This window comes from Bubalus bubalis, chromosome 3, assembly GCF_019923935.1.
Source record: "Bubalus bubalis isolate 160015118507 breed Murrah chromosome 3, NDDB_SH_1, whole genome shotgun sequence".
Taxonomy (NCBI): Eukaryota; Metazoa; Chordata; class Mammalia; order Artiodactyla; family Bovidae; genus Bubalus; species Bubalus bubalis.
Window position 1 is genome coordinate 27,241,494 of NC_059159.1, and position 19,564 is coordinate 27,261,057.

The following is a 19,564-nucleotide window of genomic DNA, read 5'->3' on the forward strand; positions in this document are numbered from 1 at the left end:
TCTACGCGGAGAGAAGGATAGGAGAAAGAGAAGCAAGGAATGAAACGCCGGTCACCTGGCCTTCCCCTCGCCCCATTCCTGTGCACTTCAAGAAGTGCTTCCTGGGAAAACAACTGGGTCTCCGCCTTCCCCTCAAAACGGAGAGGCCGGCACTCTGAAACTACCATAAGGAAGTTAAATCGCAGTTCACCGAACAGTGGGGTGTTGGCTCAACCAGCTATGTAGTCCAGCTGCGCTGTTCGGGCACAAACTCGCTTTATGGACGCAAAATCTCGTCGTGGCTTTCCCCCTCCAACCTGACTTTACTGCCCCGCTCTGCTCACCTTTTAGAAGGAACAGAATTGAAAAAGGGTATTTCTAAAGCCTCAAAGTGTGTAAGAGGAGGAGGGAAGATGGGTTTGTGAAATAGGCTGAGGGTGGGAGTGGTCCGGTGACCGATTTATTGTTTATTGTATGGATTTCTAAAACTTGGGGAACATTTTTTAAAAATAGAAGTTTTACTCAAGTTCTGTTTTAGTTTGGGTTTTTCAGTCGTTAACGAGGAAGAGATTTGGTTGTGACAGTATGAAAGCATTTTAAATTAAAACATCCTCTGCATCAAAAAAATTTTATATTATTCGTTCAGTGTTGTCTTCCTTTTGCTCACTTGTATTTTTTTCTATAGTGAATATTAATTCCATTTGTTTTTTAAAATGTTATTTTAATTTTATATTTAATTGAGCACAGAAATTGCAAGAATATAGGATATCTGGGAAACAGTTTATCCAGAGAAACAGTTGATTTTTCGTGTTCTCCAGAGCCTAATTTCCCTTACCATTAGGCCAGTAATATTGTACCAAATATCCAGAATTGCAGGACTATGAATTAGCCATGCATGTTGATTTGTAATTTGGAAATACATCACTATATTAGAGGAGCATATTATGCTTGGCTGAGATTAATATACCTAATTAGAGATAGATGAATTGTAATTTTGTTCAAGTTTATTTATACTTTTCAAGAATTCTCTAAAGGGAAGACACAGATTCTCTTTTCTGAATGCTTCCAATCTATAATCCCAGGTTTAAAATTTGAGAGCAGGCATCTGATAGGTATTAATTAAATATTACTAGTGGTAAATAGAATTTTTAAATCAGAAATTTAGATTTACAACATGTTATTGCTGCTCAAGGGTTTGAGAATGTTTCAAACCAAACATAAAAACACACATAAATAAATACCAATGGCACACAAGAAAAAGTACCGAAGAGCAGATACTGGGAAATCTGAATTTCACCCATTTTTATCAACCTTTAGTTCTCTCATCTATACATATTAATTGGACTAACTAATCTCTTAACTCTTTCAATTAAAAAAATCCACATTTAAAACTCAATGCCCCTAAAGTATTTAATGTAGTTCTTTTCCAAATATAGATTGCAAATACAAAGAAAACCAGATTCATATCCTTCCAATATTGCCAGTCACAAGGTATAAAATTCCCTTTTTTCAAGTTTTGCCCTTTAAAGGATCCTTATTGCTATTTAACATTTACTTTAGGAGAAGGCAATGGCACCCCACTCCAGTACTCCTGCCTGGACAATCCCGTGGACAGAGGAGCCTGGTGGGCTGCAGTCCATGGGGTCGCAAAGAGTCGGACATGACTGAGCGACTTCACTTTCACTTTTCACCTTCGTGCATTGGAGAAGGAAATGGCAACCCACTCCAGTGTTCTTGCCTGGAGAATCCCAGGGACGGGGGAGCCTGGTGGGCTGCCGTCTATGGGGTTGCACAGAGTCGGACATGACTGAAGCGACTTAGCAGCAGCAGGATCAGCAACACTTACTTTGGAATTGTATAGGGGAGTAGACTGCTAAATAGGTATTTAAATTTATGGAGAAAAAAGGAATTTGATATTATTAACCTTCAGGTGGTATCACAACTAACAGGTATTCCTGTTTCTGGGCAAGTGATAGTCACTGAAAATCACAGCGCTTCCCTTTCACATCACTGCATTCCACACAATTCCTGAAGTAATGCCTTACAATAAAGTGATTGGCAAATTCCAAGGAATTACCTGGTGGTCCAGTGATTAGGACTTGGTGCTTTCACTACCAGGCCTGGGTTCAATCCCTTCTGGGGGAACTAAGATTCAGCAAGGCCCCTGGTGCAGCAAAAAAAAAAAAGAGAGAGAGACAGACAAAGTTCCAATGGTTCTTGAAAGTGCCCTGAATTATTATCTCATTCACACATATAAACACACATACACACACCTTACCTGATTTCTGAGAGAGATGTGTCCTAAACTTTCTAATTCTCGTTGTGCTTCAGTGCAAACTGAGACAAGATTATGGACAAATCACCATCACATGATCTGTATTTACTAAGGCTCATTTTTGAGTCTAGGGAATCAACTTTTATGTTTTCTTGAAAATTAGGCAATATGCAAATGTAACAGTGTTCATATCATTATGGTTATTCATTTCTTTTAGTCATGCAACATAAACCATAGCATGCACATTTTAAAAAACTGTTAATAAGGAACACTTTTAAGCTAATCATTGTGTTATTAAAAGCCAAGTATACCAATTCTTTCCTGAACATTTCCCAAAGGAAGGTATGGACTTATGACTTAGGGAACCTCGGTGTGGTTTCCTATGATTTCTCATATGGATTAGTAGAGGAGGGCCATACATTCTCCAAGAGATGGGAACACACACGTTTATAATTATAAATAACTAGATAACATTGAACAAACCCATTTATCTTTGGAACAGGCAACTTGGTCTGATAGGAGAATGTCTTCTTACAACTTGCTTTCGTCCTATTATCTTGATGAACAAAAACCCAAACAAAATTTTGAAATTTCTTTTTATTAGCCAAGAATGAGGATTTTGATCTTAGCAAGAGATTATAGTTGCAAATTTTAGGAGTGATACAGTGTTCACAACATTTCTAAGTAAAAAGCACATTTATTTAAAGTCTCCATAAGCCAATGTTATTACTTTATGAATTATAGATTTCATCCATGGCACACTAGGTTAAGGAAAATTGAAAATACGCTATTATAATAACATAAATTTAAAGCATAGATTGCATCTACAGTTATGCAGTGCTGCTTAAAATAGAAATATATACATAATTCTATTTTACGAAATAGATAACATGACCCTACAATTCTGGAGGTGTATATATATATATATATATATATATATCTGGAGAAGGGAAAGGCTACCCACTCCAGTATTCTTGCCTGGAGAATCCCCATGCACAGAGGAGCTTGGTGGACTTCAGTCCATGGGGTCCCAAAGAGTCGGACACTACTGAACGACTAAGCACACACACTCACACACACACACACATACGCAGTGGTAGCAGACATTGTGGCTATGTCACCCATTTCCCATGCCCTCTCCCCTTCTTCCTCTTGTCTGCCTGACTACAGAGGCTATAAGAGCTAAATATGTTATCTTCCCAGCCTTCACTGCAGTAAGGGTGACACCGTTCTGCCAATGAGACATAAACAGGCATCACCTGGGAAAACTTAATCAGGAATCATTTGGAGAGAGAGAGTCTAATAGAACTTTCTCCAACGGTGCATGTGTACCTGCTAGGTCACTTTAGTCTTGTCTGACTCTTTGTGATGCTATGAACCATAGCCCACCAGGCTCCCCCATCCATGGGATTCTCCAGGCAAGAATACTGGAGTAGGTTGCCGTCCCCACCTCCAAGGTATCTTCCCTACTCAGGGATTGAATCCATGTCTCTTATGTCTCCTGCATTGGCGTGTGTGTGTGTGTGTGTGTGTGTGTGTGTGTGTGTGTGTGTGTGGTGGTGTTGTTTTTAACCACTAGCACCACCTGGGAAGCCTTCTCCAATGATGGAAAGTTGCTGTATCTGTGCTGTGCAGTATGGTAGCCCCTATTCCCATGAAGCTGTTGAGCAATTGAAATGTGTTCAGTGTGACTGAGGAACTGAAGTTTTATTTTATTTAGTTTTAATTAAATGTAAATATAAATAACCACGTGTGACCAGTAGCTCCCGAATTGGACAGTACGGATCTGGAGGCTTCTTCACTTACATGTCTAGCATTTGGGCTGGGATGACCCAAAGCCTAGGCTCAGTTGGCACTGTGGATTCGAGCATGTACACATGGCCTCTAAATTCTCCCTGTGGCTTGGGCTTCTCACAGCCTGGCAGCCGATTGTGAGAGAAAGTATCCTAAGAGGGAGTTTCTGGACAATGAACATTCTAAGAGAGCCTGTTGGAAGCTGCAAGGCCTTTTATCAACCAACCTCAGAAGTCATAAAGTACCACTTTTGCTATAGGGACGACAGAGGATGAGATGGCTGGATGGCATCACCGACTCGATGGACGTGAGTCTGGGTGAACTCCGGGAGTTGGTGATGGACAGGGAGGCCTGGCATGCTGCGATTCATGGGGTCGCAAAGAGTCGGACACAACTGAGCGACTGATCTGATCTGATTGGTTGAAGTAATCATAAGCCTGCCTAGATCCAAGAAGAAAGCACATAGACCCTTACCTTTCAAGAGGGAAATGACAAATAATTTGGGATCTTTTTTTAAATCACCGCTGGGACACTGTCTGCCTTCTTCTCCCTACCTTAACATGAGTCTGATGTTAAGTCTGATGTCAAGGCACTGCAACAGCCTTCTTATAAAACTGTGAAGAGAATGCAAGATGATCACAGAGATAAAGGCTCCAACCAAACCTAGTAACTGCCTGGGTTAGGTTTACTTTTTAATCCACATTAAATGCTCCATGATTTACAGCTGAGCATATTCTCAACAAAAATACCAATTTAACATCTTTTAAGGAAACCTGAACTTGATTCTTAAAAAACCAAATGTTTTCAAGTCTAAAATATCAGGGTTTCTTTCTCATTATAAAACCTTGAAATGCTCATTGTAGAAAATTTGGAAAATAGAAATAAGAAAATAGTAATCCTCTTTAATCTCACCATACAGTGATAGCCATTGTAAGCATTCTGCTCCATTTCTTTCTGAATGAGTTTCTACTGCATCTGCAGTTTCATATCTGCAGTTCATTTAGCATTACATTGTTTCTAATTTCCCCTGACATTAAGCATCATTATGGTTATCATTGTTAATGACTGCATTCTATGATTTAGGATAATTTAGTCATTGCTCAGAATGTAGGATGTTAAGAATTTTTCTGTATTAATAATTATATTTAATCAAACATTTTTATATATGTCTTTAACTACATCCCTGATTATTTCCTTGGGATAGTTCTACAAGTGAATTTGCTGAGTCAGAGAGAAGGGATTTTTTTTTTTAAGGCTCTTAATACATAATTCTCCACTTTCATATAAGATTATATTACTTAATACTCTCAATGTATAATTTTGCCTGTTTCATACATTTTTTTCCTATTCTTGGATAATTTGATAAATAAAATGGCATCTCTTTATTCTAATTTGCATTTCTTTGAACATATGTAGGATGAACATTTTCACATTTTATCAGAGCCTGTATTACTCTTTCAGTGAATTTTCTATTCATGCCTTTGCTCTGTGTTTCCATTAGAGGTCTTTGTTTTTCTCTTCAATTTGTATGAGCATCTCACATACTGAGTGCCAAATACATGGCTGATCATGATTCTATCTTAAATTTGAGTCTAGAAATTGCCCAAATATTTTAAACATGTGATTTATTTTGATGCCTACAACTTTGATTTCCAATCTATTGCTTAATTTTTTAACATTTCAGTCTGACTCAAATGCTTAAAAAACAAAAGGCAAAGCAAAACAGTTCTAACCATCTTTCCTCAGTGCTTTCCTCCTCCTTGATCTGTCACTTTTCACATTGTTTTCTGCTACTTGGAATATTCCCTTTTGACTTTTAATGGTCTTTCATTGACATAAAAAGTGCTCAACTGCCTATCTCAGCTGTAGTTGAGTGTAGTAAAAAATTATGAACTTGAGACCAGAGGATTTGTATTTGCATCCTGTTCTGCCAGGTATTATTAATAGCTGAGCATGGCTGTGCTGAGTCTTAGCCTTCATGTAATAAATAGATGCAATAATTACCCTCCGACCTGTGTGAGAATCAAATGAAATGATGCCTCATCAGTGTGGTGAAAACACCATACATAGATGTTCACATTGTCTTGCTTCTTCCTTTCCTCTCTCCTTTCCCCTCCTTTCCTGACCTTTCACCTCTCCTCCTCCTCTTACTTTGATTCTTACAGCTGATAAAAATTTGATTCAGCTCAAGTAAGAAAATATGTGAAACTACTTTTAAACTATAAACAAATATTATTAACACACTCTTCTCTCAGATACAGTCACCCCTACCTGTCATTCCCACCTTCAAAATATCTCTCAAATCTCACACCTTGGTGTTACTTAATTCTTAGGTTATGTAACTTCCCATGATTTATGTCCTGTCTCCTATGTTAGATTAATTCCAAGTTTTTTATTTTTTTAGGGCAGGTACCATGTCTTACATTTTTTTTGTATCTTGGCACCTAAGCTCTATAGTGCCTTATAGTCAGTTGACATAGACTGATTGATGGCTTTGCTCTGCAGTCGCCTAATCCGAAAGAACAAAGAATATTAGAGAAAGGATAAGTGGTTCAGAGTGGCTGGTGTTTAAGTTCAGCAGGTGAGAATCTAGAGAGAAGGCTGGGTGGGCAGAAGACTGATAACTGAGGGCCTTGGGTTAGAAAGTTGAGATTTTGCTTTAATGGCTGGGAAGATATTGATTACTTTTTCAGCTGGGAAATCTGTTTGGAACCTGTCTTACTAAGCCCTGAACCCCGGAGCCCCGTACAGTGCTTGTCACAGGACTGTCTTGTCAGTAGATATGCAGTTGCTTTGATCACTCCACAGAACAGGATGCTCCTCAATTGTTTGGTTATTCTGAAGATGAAATACTTTGTCTTTTAGGAAAGAAATAATAGGCCCTGCCTGTAGACCAGTATTTCTGGCCACCTTGAAACAAGAGTTCTATGGCATGGTATAAGCCAAAATCTTTTGGTTTTGGAGAAACCTAAAAACTCTCTGTGGAGAATTCTACTGGGGCTTCAGGAAGGCTCATTTCCTTTGTCTCTACCTTTCCTGTCTGTGCTGCATGTTTGTTTTACTTTAAACAACATTCATTCCGATTCCTCCTGCAATAGCCCTGACTTTTGTTTGAACATCCATCCCTCTCCTTGTAGACCCACTATTTAGTTTAAAAGTAGGATATGGCATTCTCCTGGCCACTGTGATGGGTTCAGGGATGGCCACTGACCTATTAGGCCAATCGAAACCAATAACCTTCAGTTCTGTGATTTCTAGCTGAGGTATGAGGGATAAGGACTCTTTCCCGTGAAATGTGAGCCTAGAAGGTTCATGTCTGAGGTTCCTGAGGCCATCTTACTGCCATTAGGAGAGAGCTGTCAGAGGATGCCAGCAACCTAGGCAAAACATGGAGAAAAACCAAGTCCTGGAAACAAGCTTTGTGGCCCTGAATCACCTCTATCTGGACGTTCAGCTTCAGGATGTCAAAGCAGGGTTGTCCCAAAGAGCAGAGCTAAAAAGCTTTGTGTTACCACTTTAATTGGGAATGAAAGCTCAAGGAGCAGGAATGAGGGACAAGGGAAATCAGGGGAGGAGGGAGAACAAATAAAATTTTGCATTGCTGAGCCAGCCAGTCCTCCAAGAAGCTACATAAATTGCATTCCAGGACAATCTATTTGAGGAAAGAAAGGGTGAAGAATTTATACACTACTTCCTATCTCCCACTGATCAAGATTCGTATCATGGCACATTAACTCTCCCGTATTTCTGGTCTTAGACATTGGAAGCCATGCACTTCAGTGGCAACTGGGAGGTCCCTAGGCAGGAGGCAAGGGACACAGTGTGAGGTGAGATGTCAGATTGTATCTGTGTGATGTTAATTAGAGCCTGTGCAGATCTAGTCACAGCAGTGACAGCTGGAAGGAGAGCAGGTGAGGCTAAGAGAACCTGAGGTTGTGCCTAAGAGGTATCAAATACTCATGAACTAATAATAAGTTCCTTTTTGGCTAAAACCAGTTGGAGTTAGGTTTCTACATAAGCAGTCTTGTGTCCACAACCCCCATCTGCCCACTCCCTGGACTGCAGTAGTGCTTATTGTCTAGGCCATTTATTTTGGCATGAAAGTTGTGCTGCCTTTTTTTGTTACTTAGCTATCTTGCATTGGTGTGTGTCCTATCTCTATAAGAGATCTGTGTTGCCATGAGAGCAGGGAAATAGCTTCTACTATCTGCGCCTTTGTCATTCACAGGGTGCTTAATAAATATTTGGCTAAGCTGACTTTACAAGTTCATAAAATTCAGTATTCTGCTATTTGGTAATTTGCATCCCAATATATGCTATTCTTTTAACCTATTAAATTTTATCATTTGGTCAGTACTTGCACAATAAATCACAGATGAGTTCACATGCTCAGTAGCATCTGGATTCTAAAGTTAAATCTGTGCTTCTGTTCTCAAGGTGGTTAATATGAAAAAATACTAAATGACATGTAAAATAACTCTATTAATTTTGATGTTGACCTAAGTAGGAATTCCAGAAGTTATGAATGGAGAGAAAAACCAGAAGGGGATAACTGAATTATAGAAAATGTATAATATTTATTTACTTTATATATTGATTAAATATCTGTGTTCTTACAGGATTTTCCAAGAATAGACATTCTTTTCAAATGTCCATGGAATAATTTTAAATTGCCTGGGTTCTGTATTGTAAAGAAATTTTCACAAATACACCAAAGTAGAAATTTTATGACCAGAATTGTCTGTAGAACATTACCCCTAGAAATTAACAACAAATATAGTAAAAAATTCTATTCACTTTAAAAGTAATTTAAAAACACTTTTTGAAATAGCTTTTACATTAAAGAGGAAGTCAAACCTGAAATTTGAATACAAAATAAATACAAATTTAGTTTGTATTTAAATAGGAAAATAATCAAGGGCATCGCGGATTCAATGGACATGAACTTGGGCAAACTCCAGGATACGGTGAGGGACAGGGAAGCCTGGCATGCTGCTTTCCACAAGGTCCTGAAGAGTCGGACTCGACTTGGCGACTGAACAACAACAAAAGGGAAAGTAAAACTGAAACCACAGGTTATTTTAGAGTAATGATGATGTGGATGCTACATACCAAATTCTATATGTGCAAAAAAATGATAAGTGGAGGGAAATTTATTAACTTAATCACATTTATTAGAAAATAAGAAAAACTGAAACTGAAGTTATTGGAGCGCAAAACTAAGGATGCTAGAAAAAGAGACGCAAAATAGACCTAAATAGAATATAAGAATTGTAACTCATTCTTTATAGATACAACAGAAATTGATAAAATAAAAAATAAACGTCAAGATGTCCAAAATCAAACGCTGATGATTGACCTATAAGATAAAAATTTTACAGTCTATTCAAGGGAAGAGGGCTCAAACTGACAATATTAGAAAGAATAAAACCAGAGGTTATTAAAGAATTAAGATAATATTATGTACAACTGGATTAAATCTGGATTAAATTTAGGATTTTCAGGGAGTATATAAATTATCTTAATTGACTTAAAAATAGTATCAAACCTAAATAGACCACCAGCCATGAAAAAAAGTTGGAGAAAAAGTAGCTTAAGATCTACCTGCAGAAAAGAGACCAGGGTGGTTTTATGGTAAGATCTAACAAACTTTCCCAGTGGTCATGTATGGATGTGAGAGCTGGACTGTGAAGAAGGCTGAGCGCCGAAGAATTGATGCTTTTGAACTGTGGTGTTGGAGAAGACTCTTGAGAGTCCCTTGGACTGCAAGGAGATCCAACCAGTCCATTTTGAAGGAGTTCAGCCCTGGGATTTCTTTGGAAGGAATGATGCTAAAGCTGAAACTCCAGTACTTTGGCCACCTCATGCGAAGAGTTGACTCATTGGAAAAGACTCTGATGCTGGGAGGGATTGGGGGCAGGAGGAGAAGGGGACGACAGAGGATGAGATGGCTGGATGGCATCACCGACTCGATGGACGTGAGTCTGGGTGAACTCCGGGAGTTGGTGATGGACAGGGAGGCCTGGCGTGCTGCAATTCATGGGGTCGCAAAGAGTCGGACACGACTGAGCGACTGAAATGAACTGAACTGAACTGAAGAAACTCATGCCATGAAGCTGACATAATGCTGATACTATAGTAAACAAGCATAGGACAATAACAGAGAAAAGAAAACCAAAGGCTAAATTTGCTAATAAACATAAATTTTTAAAATTCTAAATGAAATATTAGCAAATTGAATCAGTGTATTAAAAGTGATACAAAGATGATTCAAATATCAGTAATGCAAGGATATTTGTTGATGTAATTCATCACACTGATACACCAAAGAGGGAAATGATCATTTCAATGGATACTAAAAAAAAAAAAAAAAGCCTTTGATAAAATCCAATGCATTTTCATGACTGGAGACAGCAACAACTATTTCTTTTAAGTGAAGTAGAGAAGGAAACATACTTAACTTGATAAAGTCTCCATCAGAAACCTACAGCAGTATTAGTTAAGTATTACTTAACATTGAAGTATTAAAAACATTTTCTTTAAAGTTAGGATTGAGATAAATCGAGTTGATACTATTGTTATCATTAAACAAGCCTGTTCTACCCAGTCACTATCATAAGAAAGAAAAGGAGGACTACCCTGGTGGCGTAGTGGATGAGAGTTCACCTGCCAGTGCAGGGGACATGGGTTCAATCCTTGGTCCCAGAAGATTCCACATGCCTTGGGAGCAACTAAGCCCATGTGCCCCAACTACTGAAACCCCGTGCCTAGAGCCCGTGGTCCACAAGGAAAGGAGCCACACAGTGAAAAACCTGCACACCTCAATGAACAGTAGCCCTTGCTCACCGCCGCTAGAGAAAGCCCAAACAAAGCATCGACAACCCAGCGTAGCCAAATACAAAGAAAGAAAAAAGATAATTCAGAAAAAAATAAAGAGAAGGAAATAAGAGGTGTACATCCACATGTTAAGGGATAAATGGCATTAATTACCAGTGATATGAATATTTATCCAAAACATCTAATACGGACACCTTAAAATATGATTGTGGCTTATGAAAGATAAATATGGTAATTAGAAAATACTGTCGTTCAGTCGCTCAGTCGTGTTGGACTCTTTGCAACCCCATAAATATATGAAAAATTCGATAGCTATTCTGTACAAAAGCAATAATAAATTAGGAAATATGATAGAAAAAGGATGTAATTTACATTAATAAAAAATGTATAAGGCAGTTAGGAATAAATGATCAAATATTATAGTATACAACAGGAATTTGGTTGGCTAGAGTCCACAGGGTCCCAAAGAGTGGGATATGACTTAGCGCCTGAGCACATACACAGCCTATAATGAAGAAAACTATGAAACTTTATTGAAGGACATCAAGTATCGAATATGGAGAAACAGTTTATATTCCTGAATGAAAAGTTCAGTATTTTTAAAAGACATTAATTCTTCTTCAAATTAATCCCTATTGACACACTGCCAGGACTTTTTATGGATATACCGATTCCAACATTCATGTGGAAGAGAAATACACAAGAATTGCCAAGAACACTTTGAAATAGAAGAATGATGAGAGGAGCACCTCCTGTTATATATCAAGACATACAACAAAGATATAAAAAATCTAATAATAAAAGCTGTGATATTGATGAAGGAAAAACCAAATGGATGAGAACAAAACAGAGTTCTGAAATATATATCCTATCTAAATAGGGACTTGGTTTATAATAATGATTTAGTATAATAATAAATATGATAATATATTTATAAATATAATAATTTCTGGGGGAAAATAGTGTTAGGACAACCAGCTATCAAATTTAGGGGGAAGAAGTTATAACACATCATACACAAAAATTCCAGTTAGTTTAAAGATTAAAATATTTTTAAAGCCTAAAACTCAATAAGACATAAACATACAAACTTTTTGAAAATCTCAGTTTGGGTATGCCTAAGGAAGGTGCAGATCTTAAAAACCACAAAGGAAAGATTAGTAGAGAGACTATGGATAAACAGATTTATCTCTTAACAAAAAGATTAACCAATAAGCACTTAAATCTTTGGTATAACTAATTTTGATAAACAATGCTAAAAGACAGATGGCCAACTGGGAGAAATTGCTTGCACCTTAATCAGAGAACAAAAGATTAATATTTATAATATGTAAAGAACTTCTACAAATCAACAATAGAAAGATATATAAACGCAGTGGAAATTGACCACAGTAAAATAGAACCAATTCACTGAAGAAAAAAATACAGCTTGTTAATAAACACACAAAATGGCATTCACTCTCACTAATAAATGGAAAACAAAAATGAAAACAGTGAGATATTTTATCTTGTCCATTGGTTTAATAGAACTTACGAAAAATTGCTAATTGTTGGCCAAAGAAGTGAGGAAAGGGCATTCTAATGGAAATTCAAATTCAATACGAGAGTCGGGGTGAAGATTGATGCCATTTTGTAGTGAGAACAAAAATGCCCACGTGTGTGCAGAAAGGTATATCTTTAAAGATACTTACCATTAAGAATTGCAAAGAAAATGGAAGCAGCTTAAATGAACATCAATAAAGGGTAGTTGAACAATGTTGATAAATCTTGTGCTTTGAAGCTGTCGATGAGATGGAATCGTACAGATGGGGAAAAGATAGTGTGTACTAAGCATTGGTCTCTGTGCTTTACATCCATTTAATTCTCACAGAATCCTCTGAGGAAGATACCATAGTTTGTGCTGTTTCACAGATAAGGAGGCTGAGGCCGCAGTGGGATAAATCATCTAAGATCAAACTCGTAGCTCAGTGGGTAAAGAATCTGCCTACAATGCAGGATACCCAGGTTCAATCCCTGGGTCGGGAAGATCCTCTGGAGAAGGAAATGGCAACCCACTCCAGTATTCTTGCCTGGAGAATCCCAGAGGAGCCTGGCGGGCTACAGTCCATGGGGTCTCGAGAGTTGGACACGACTTAGCAACTAACCACCAACATCAAATAGCTGGTAAGTGGTAGAGCTGGATTTGAACCCTTGTAATTTGGCCCCAGAGCCTGTGGATTGACCTTGACCCTAAATCATGTTTTCATATGACTATGCCTGAGAAGATAAGCAAGCATGGAAGAATATTGAATAATTTCACCTCTATTAAAAGTGGAAAACATTTTGGTGCAGAGGGAAAAGTGGTTAAATTTGGAGTTGGGTGAAGGAACACTTCACTTTAATTTCATTCTTTACATATTGCTTGCATTTTTTACAGTGAGCAGTTACTTTTGCAATTAAAATATACATTAAACATATTTTAATATTTATTTTATATATTATATATGATTTATATTTGAATTATTTTTACATTTGTGGCTTACTTCTTTGTTTATATTGTGCTTGTTTCCAGAAGCTTCCTTCAGTCAAACTCTTATCTTAAAAATGAGAACCGAATGTCCACGCCTCATCTATCTGCCTACATTCCAAAAGCATTAATTTATCACTTTGGAAGAGATTTGGTTTTGTGCACTTTTAAATATCTAGTTGTTACAAGAATTTTGTAAATGGTCTGGCTAAAATTTAACATCCTCCTGAAGAGAGCTTGCCTTTTTGTTCCTCGCATCTATATTTCCCTTCCACAAGTTCTTTGTCAGATGTCATGCTGGGTACAGGGGCCATAGGACTGAGCAAGCCCCAGGCTAGTAGGAGCTGCAGATACTTCCCAAGCTAGAAACTGAGGCACCAGCTTTGCTTGCCTTGTCTTTTATTTCCAACCTGCTGCTGAGCCAATCTAGCCCACCTATCACTTTTCAGACCACTGAACACCCCTTCCCTGAACTATTTCAGCATCTTGCTGACCCTCCTGCCTTCACTCCTGTCCCCAGTGTTAACCCATTCTCCACTGCACAGCTTAGAGATCTTCATCAAAAGCAAAGAGGACATGTTCCCACCTCCCACCCACAGCAGAGTAAATCCAGCAGTGTTTTCCATTTCTCTCAGGAAGAGGACCAAAACTTTCACTACAGTCTACAAGGCCCTTGGAGGCCCCAGCCTCCACGTCCAGCCATAGCCCAGAGCTTGCACAACCTTCCTATACCCTCTTTTACTTCCTCAAATATGCCAGGTTCCCTCCCACTTTGCTCAGTACTAGTCCTTCTGCCTGAGGTCTCTCACCATACCACCACACTTGCCTCTGCTGCTTTCCCTACCTCATTAACCTCTACTTAGCTTCCAACTGTTATTTCTCTTCTTCCAGGGAAGCTGTCCCAGCCCTCACTATTAGAGCAAAGCCCTCCTCTTTACCCTCATAACTCCTGTGTAGCTAATTACTCAACTGCTGTCTGTAAGGTCTGTAAGGGTAGGAACTGTGTCTATTTTGTTCCCTCTGGTATCCCTGGAAACAAGCACAAAACCTGACTTGAGTGAATGAATGAATGAATGAGCAAATGAGTGATTTTGCTCCCTTACCAGACAGATTGTGGGGCTGTTGGCGCTTGGCTAGGCTGTCTTTGCTTGGGAGGAGGGGAAGGTATCACAGAGAAGAAGGAGGCCTTGAAGGGTAGATATCACTTTATGGGTAGGGAAGGGAAAAGGATAGTTCAACTTATAAGCTGCAGAAGCCTGATGTGGATTCCACTGTGGTTGTCAAGTCAGAGAGGGGAGAGGCAGAGATAAGGCTGAAAATATGGGTGAGCTCAGCCTGGGGAGGGCTTCGCATGCCAAAAAAGGACTTGGCCTTTATTCTGCAGGTAATGAGGATCTGGGAAGGTTGGTAGGCAGTGTTTCCCCTACTCCCTTTCTTTTCACACCCCTCCTTTCCTGCTCTTCTTTCTGGAGACAGGGCACCTCCAAGTGCCAGATAGTAAGCCTTTTGATGAGGATAAAGTGACAAGGGGTTGTCAAGCAACTTGGCTCAATGGACCACTTGTTTGGGCCCTATCTCCAGATGTGCAAAGCAGAACTAGAGTAGTAGAAAAAGGGAAAGTCATTTCGCAGGGCAACCATATTCACACAGAGAGGTGCCTAGGAGCCTCTGAAGCACCCAGGGCCCTGAGCCCCAGAAGTGGAGGCTAGAGGGAGGAGTTGAGAGGGCAGGTGCCCATCGGTGAGGGTGACAAATCGATGAGACCACTGCCAAGTGTGGGGAGGTCCCCGAGGACGTGCCACCGTTCAGTGTCTCTCCTGCACCATAGACTTTGCCTCAAGACAGCTGAGGGGTTGAAAGCCACAGCTCCGGGCTCTGGCTCTGGGGCACAAACAAGTTCTTCTCTGAATAGGGTTGGTGAGTAAGGGAGCTCAAGGTGTTACCACTCTCTGAGGATTTGTAGTCTCACCTTGAAGTTACCAGCATCCCAGGTGAGGACATGAGCTCCTGCCTGAGGTGGGGCTGGGGAGACAAGTGCCCAGAGGGCCAAGTCTGCAGTCTCTTTGAGAGGTTCAGATCCATGCTCTCCTGGCACCTCTGCAGACATTTCAAACCCTTTGATATTTTAAAACGGTGAGACCTATTGGCTTCAGTGTCCTCCACCCTGCTCTGGGCTTGAATTTTTCAACAGCTTTAATTGAATGCCTGTTCTGTGCAAAGCCCTGTGCTAGGCTCCCAGTCATGAAGATGAATAACTCATGATCCTTGCTCTCAAGAGGCTTCCAGTCTAGTGAGGGAAACAGAAACCTTCAGAACAACATAAAGACCTCAAAAGAGGTCAAACACTATGGAATCCACATGACTTTTTACTATCTTTACGTAACTGCCATATATAATGCATGACCCAAAGTTATGTCCCAACATTTTATCATCTTTGCAATTTTTATTTATTTCCCCTCCAGTACCTCATTTGTGGCTTGAGGTCATTTTGCTTTGTTTCACTACAAAGAATATTAGATATGTCCTAGCGTCTCCTCAAAATTTCCTCCGCATCATTGACCAGGTCAGTCTCCTGTGAGTCAGGGGGTGCCCCATCCGCTTCTCACCTGAGAAAGGCAGGCCTTTAACAGGCAGGGTGGATGCTGCTTGAGGAAGTAGCTGCCTCTGAAGATCAGGCAGGACAAGGTGAGTGGGGGTGGGGGGGATAGATTGGGAGTTTGGGCTTAGCAGATGCAAACTATAATATAAGAATGGATGAACAACACGGTCCTACTGGATAGCATAAGGAACTACATTAAATATCCTGTGATAAACCATATTGGAAAGGAATATATGAAAGAGAATATACATACATGTATACATATACATATATTATACATACATACATATGTATATGGCTCCTCTGTCCATGCGGATTCTCCAGGCGAGAATACTGGAGTGGGCTGCCCTTTCCTCCTCCAGGATATATATCTATATCTATACATTGTGCTCATGCTCAGTCACGTCTGACTCTTTGCAACCCCATGGACTATAACCTACCAGGTTTCTCTGTCCATGGAATTTTCCAGGCAAGAACCCTGGAGTGGGTTGCCATTTCTGACTCCAATAGCTATATATAGATGTATATAAATTAGTTTGCTGTACAGCAGAAATCAACACAAAACTGTAAATCAACTATACTTAAATTAAAAAAAGAAGAAGAAAAGCAGGCAGGAGGGTCCTGGCCATAAATATGACTTGATAATGTCCTAAATTTTCACTTTTAGAACTTTATTCCTTTGAAGATGGAAGAGATCTGGGAGGAATGATGCCTTAAATAAGTCTTGACTGTGCGTGCATGCTCAGTCACTAGAGTTGTGTCCAACTCTTTGCAGCATTATGGACTATAGCCCACCAGGCTCCTCTGTCCATGGGATTCTCCAGGCAAGGTTACTGGAGTGGGTTGCCATGCCCTCTTCCAAGGGATCTTCCCATCCCAGGGATCGAACCCAAGTCTCCTAAGTCTCTTGCATTGCAGGTGGATTCTTTACCCACTGAGCCACCTGGGAAGCCCCTAGGATTTATCAATGCTAGAGGGGATGTTGGAGAAGGCAATGGCAACCCACTCCAGTACTCTTGCCTGGAAAATCCCATGGACAGAGGAGCCTGGTAGGCTGCAGTCCATGGGGTCGTGAAGAGTCGGACACGACTGAGCAACTTCACTTTCACTTTTCACTTTCATGCATTGGAGAAGGAAATGGCAACCCACTCCAGTGTTCTTGCCTGGAGAAGCCCAGGGACGGGGGAGCCTGGTGGGCTGCCGTCTATGGGGTCGCACAGAGTTGGACACAACTGAAGTGACTTAGCAGTAGCAGCAGCAGCAGAGGGGATGTATCCACAGCAGAGAGAGGCATTCAACTTTCCAGGCTCTCTGCATTCTCTAGATTTTGAGATTGTTTCAGGTAGCTAACAAACCACAGCAAAACTTGGCTTAAAACAATGGTTCATTGCATCTCACATTCTATGAATTGGCTACTTGGGTGGTTCTCCTAGTCTCACCTGTGATCATTCATATGGCTTCAGACATCTGACTTGGGCTGGAGGGTTCAACATGGCCTTATTCACCTCTCTGGCAGTTGATGCTGGTTGTCAGTCCTCCAAATGGCCCCTCATCCTTCAGAGACCGACTGAACTTCCTCAGGGTGTGGTGGTTGCGAGGGTATGAGAAGGTGACAATAGAAACTAGAAGACCCCTTTAGAGCTAAGATCCAGAATTTGTACATCATTTCTGCCATCTTCTATTGGTCCAAAAAAGTCATGAAGCCAGTTCATATTCAAGGAGATGTAAAAGCAGACTTGACATAGATAAACAACAAGGCCCTGCTGTGTGGCACAGGGAGCTATATCCAATATTCTGTGATAAGCCTTAATGGAAAAGAACACAAAAAAGAATGTATGTATAACTGAGTCATTTTGCTGTGCAGCAGTAATTAACACAACATTGTAATTCAACTATACTTCAATAAAAGTAAATTCAAAAATATAGACTTGAACTCTTGGTGGGGGAGCAGCAACATCACACTGCACAGGGGAATAGACATATGGGGTATGATTCATGAAGGCCGTTGTTCTAACCTCTATCACAGAGGCCGAAAAGATGTGAAATGTTCCCTTCAGGACAGCAGGGTAGAGGAGTTGTAAGTCTTCTATTCTTTTCTTTCCATCATCTTGTCTAAGATTCTATTATCTTTTGCCAGCAAGAACATAGCCTACAAAGCCAGTTCTCTTGACTCCACAAAGCCTGTCAAACTACACAGCACTATTTGACCCTCTTGGGTTGCTAAAGCATGTTCTTCACATTGCCCAGCAACATGCTGGTAAACTGGATGGGGTGGGGGAGTCCTGATTTGCAGTATTTGCCAGTTTCTGGGCTTCTCTAGTGGCTCAGTGGTAAAGAATCCGCCTGCAATGCAGGAGGTGCTGGAGACGTAGGTTCAGTCCTGAGTGGGGAAGATCCCCTGGAGGAGGAAATGGCAACCACTCCAGTATTCTTGCCTGGAGAATCCCATGGACAGAGCAGTCTGGCGGGCTACAGTCCATAGGGTCACAAAGAGTTTGAAATGACTGAAGCAACTGAGCACGCAGGCCACCTGACTAGCACGTACGCCAGTTTCTGTGGTTTAAATACTCCTACCAGGGCTGATTTCAAGCTGCTAATGTGACATTACTAAGTGAAGAGTTTGGAAAAGATATGCATAATTAATTGTCAGCTCTGTACAAGCCAGCTGTATACTGTTCCTTATCTCTGGAATTTTCTAGAGAAAAATGAAATTTTAAAAAACACAGAAAACCAAAAAGCATAAACCTTTCTTGATGCCAAAATAATAAAATGTGTTAAGAAGACAGCGTCTTATCTTGGAAACTGAGAAATTACACAGCTATTAGCAGTCTGTAATGGCAACCCACTCCTGTATTCTTGCCTGGAAAATTCCATGGACAGAGGAGCCTAGCAGGCTACAGTCCATGGGGTAGCAAAGAGCTGTACACGACTGAGTGACTAAGACAACAATAGCAACCTTGGAAACTATAATAGATGAGATCAAAACATACCTAGTGATAACCTTTGTATGGGCATAGACAATTTCTGGAAGGTTGCTCATGCAACTAGAGTGGTTATTGCTGGAGGTGATGGTGGGTGGAGGTGAGGGACCTATCTTGATATATTTCGGTACCATCTTCACTTTTTTTTACAATGAATTGCATTAATTTATAATTAAATAGTTACAATTAAATAAGCATGCATAGTATCATTGAACTTTGATTCAGGGAAACATCATCCCAGAGAAGTTAGGGTATTTGTCATGGTTAAGATTAGAACCCAGGTCTTCTGACTTGGGAATTCAATTCTTTCTTTCAGCCCAGAGTGTCCCCACTCAATACAGCTATAAATGAGGAAGAAAGTGATCATGCTACCACCAAAAGGGTGTGGAAGTTTGAAGAGCTTTACCCTGAAAGACTGCGCGCAGCTTGGAAGGCAGACCACTAGGAGTAGCTTCCGGCCTGGCAGACCACCAAAGGCCAACAGCACAAACCCCCCTGGGGATGGACATAGCCTGTGGCCCCACAGGAAGCTGACTCACTGCTAGCGTCATTTAACAGTGAGGTATACAGCAAGTTATGGAAATCCCTGATCG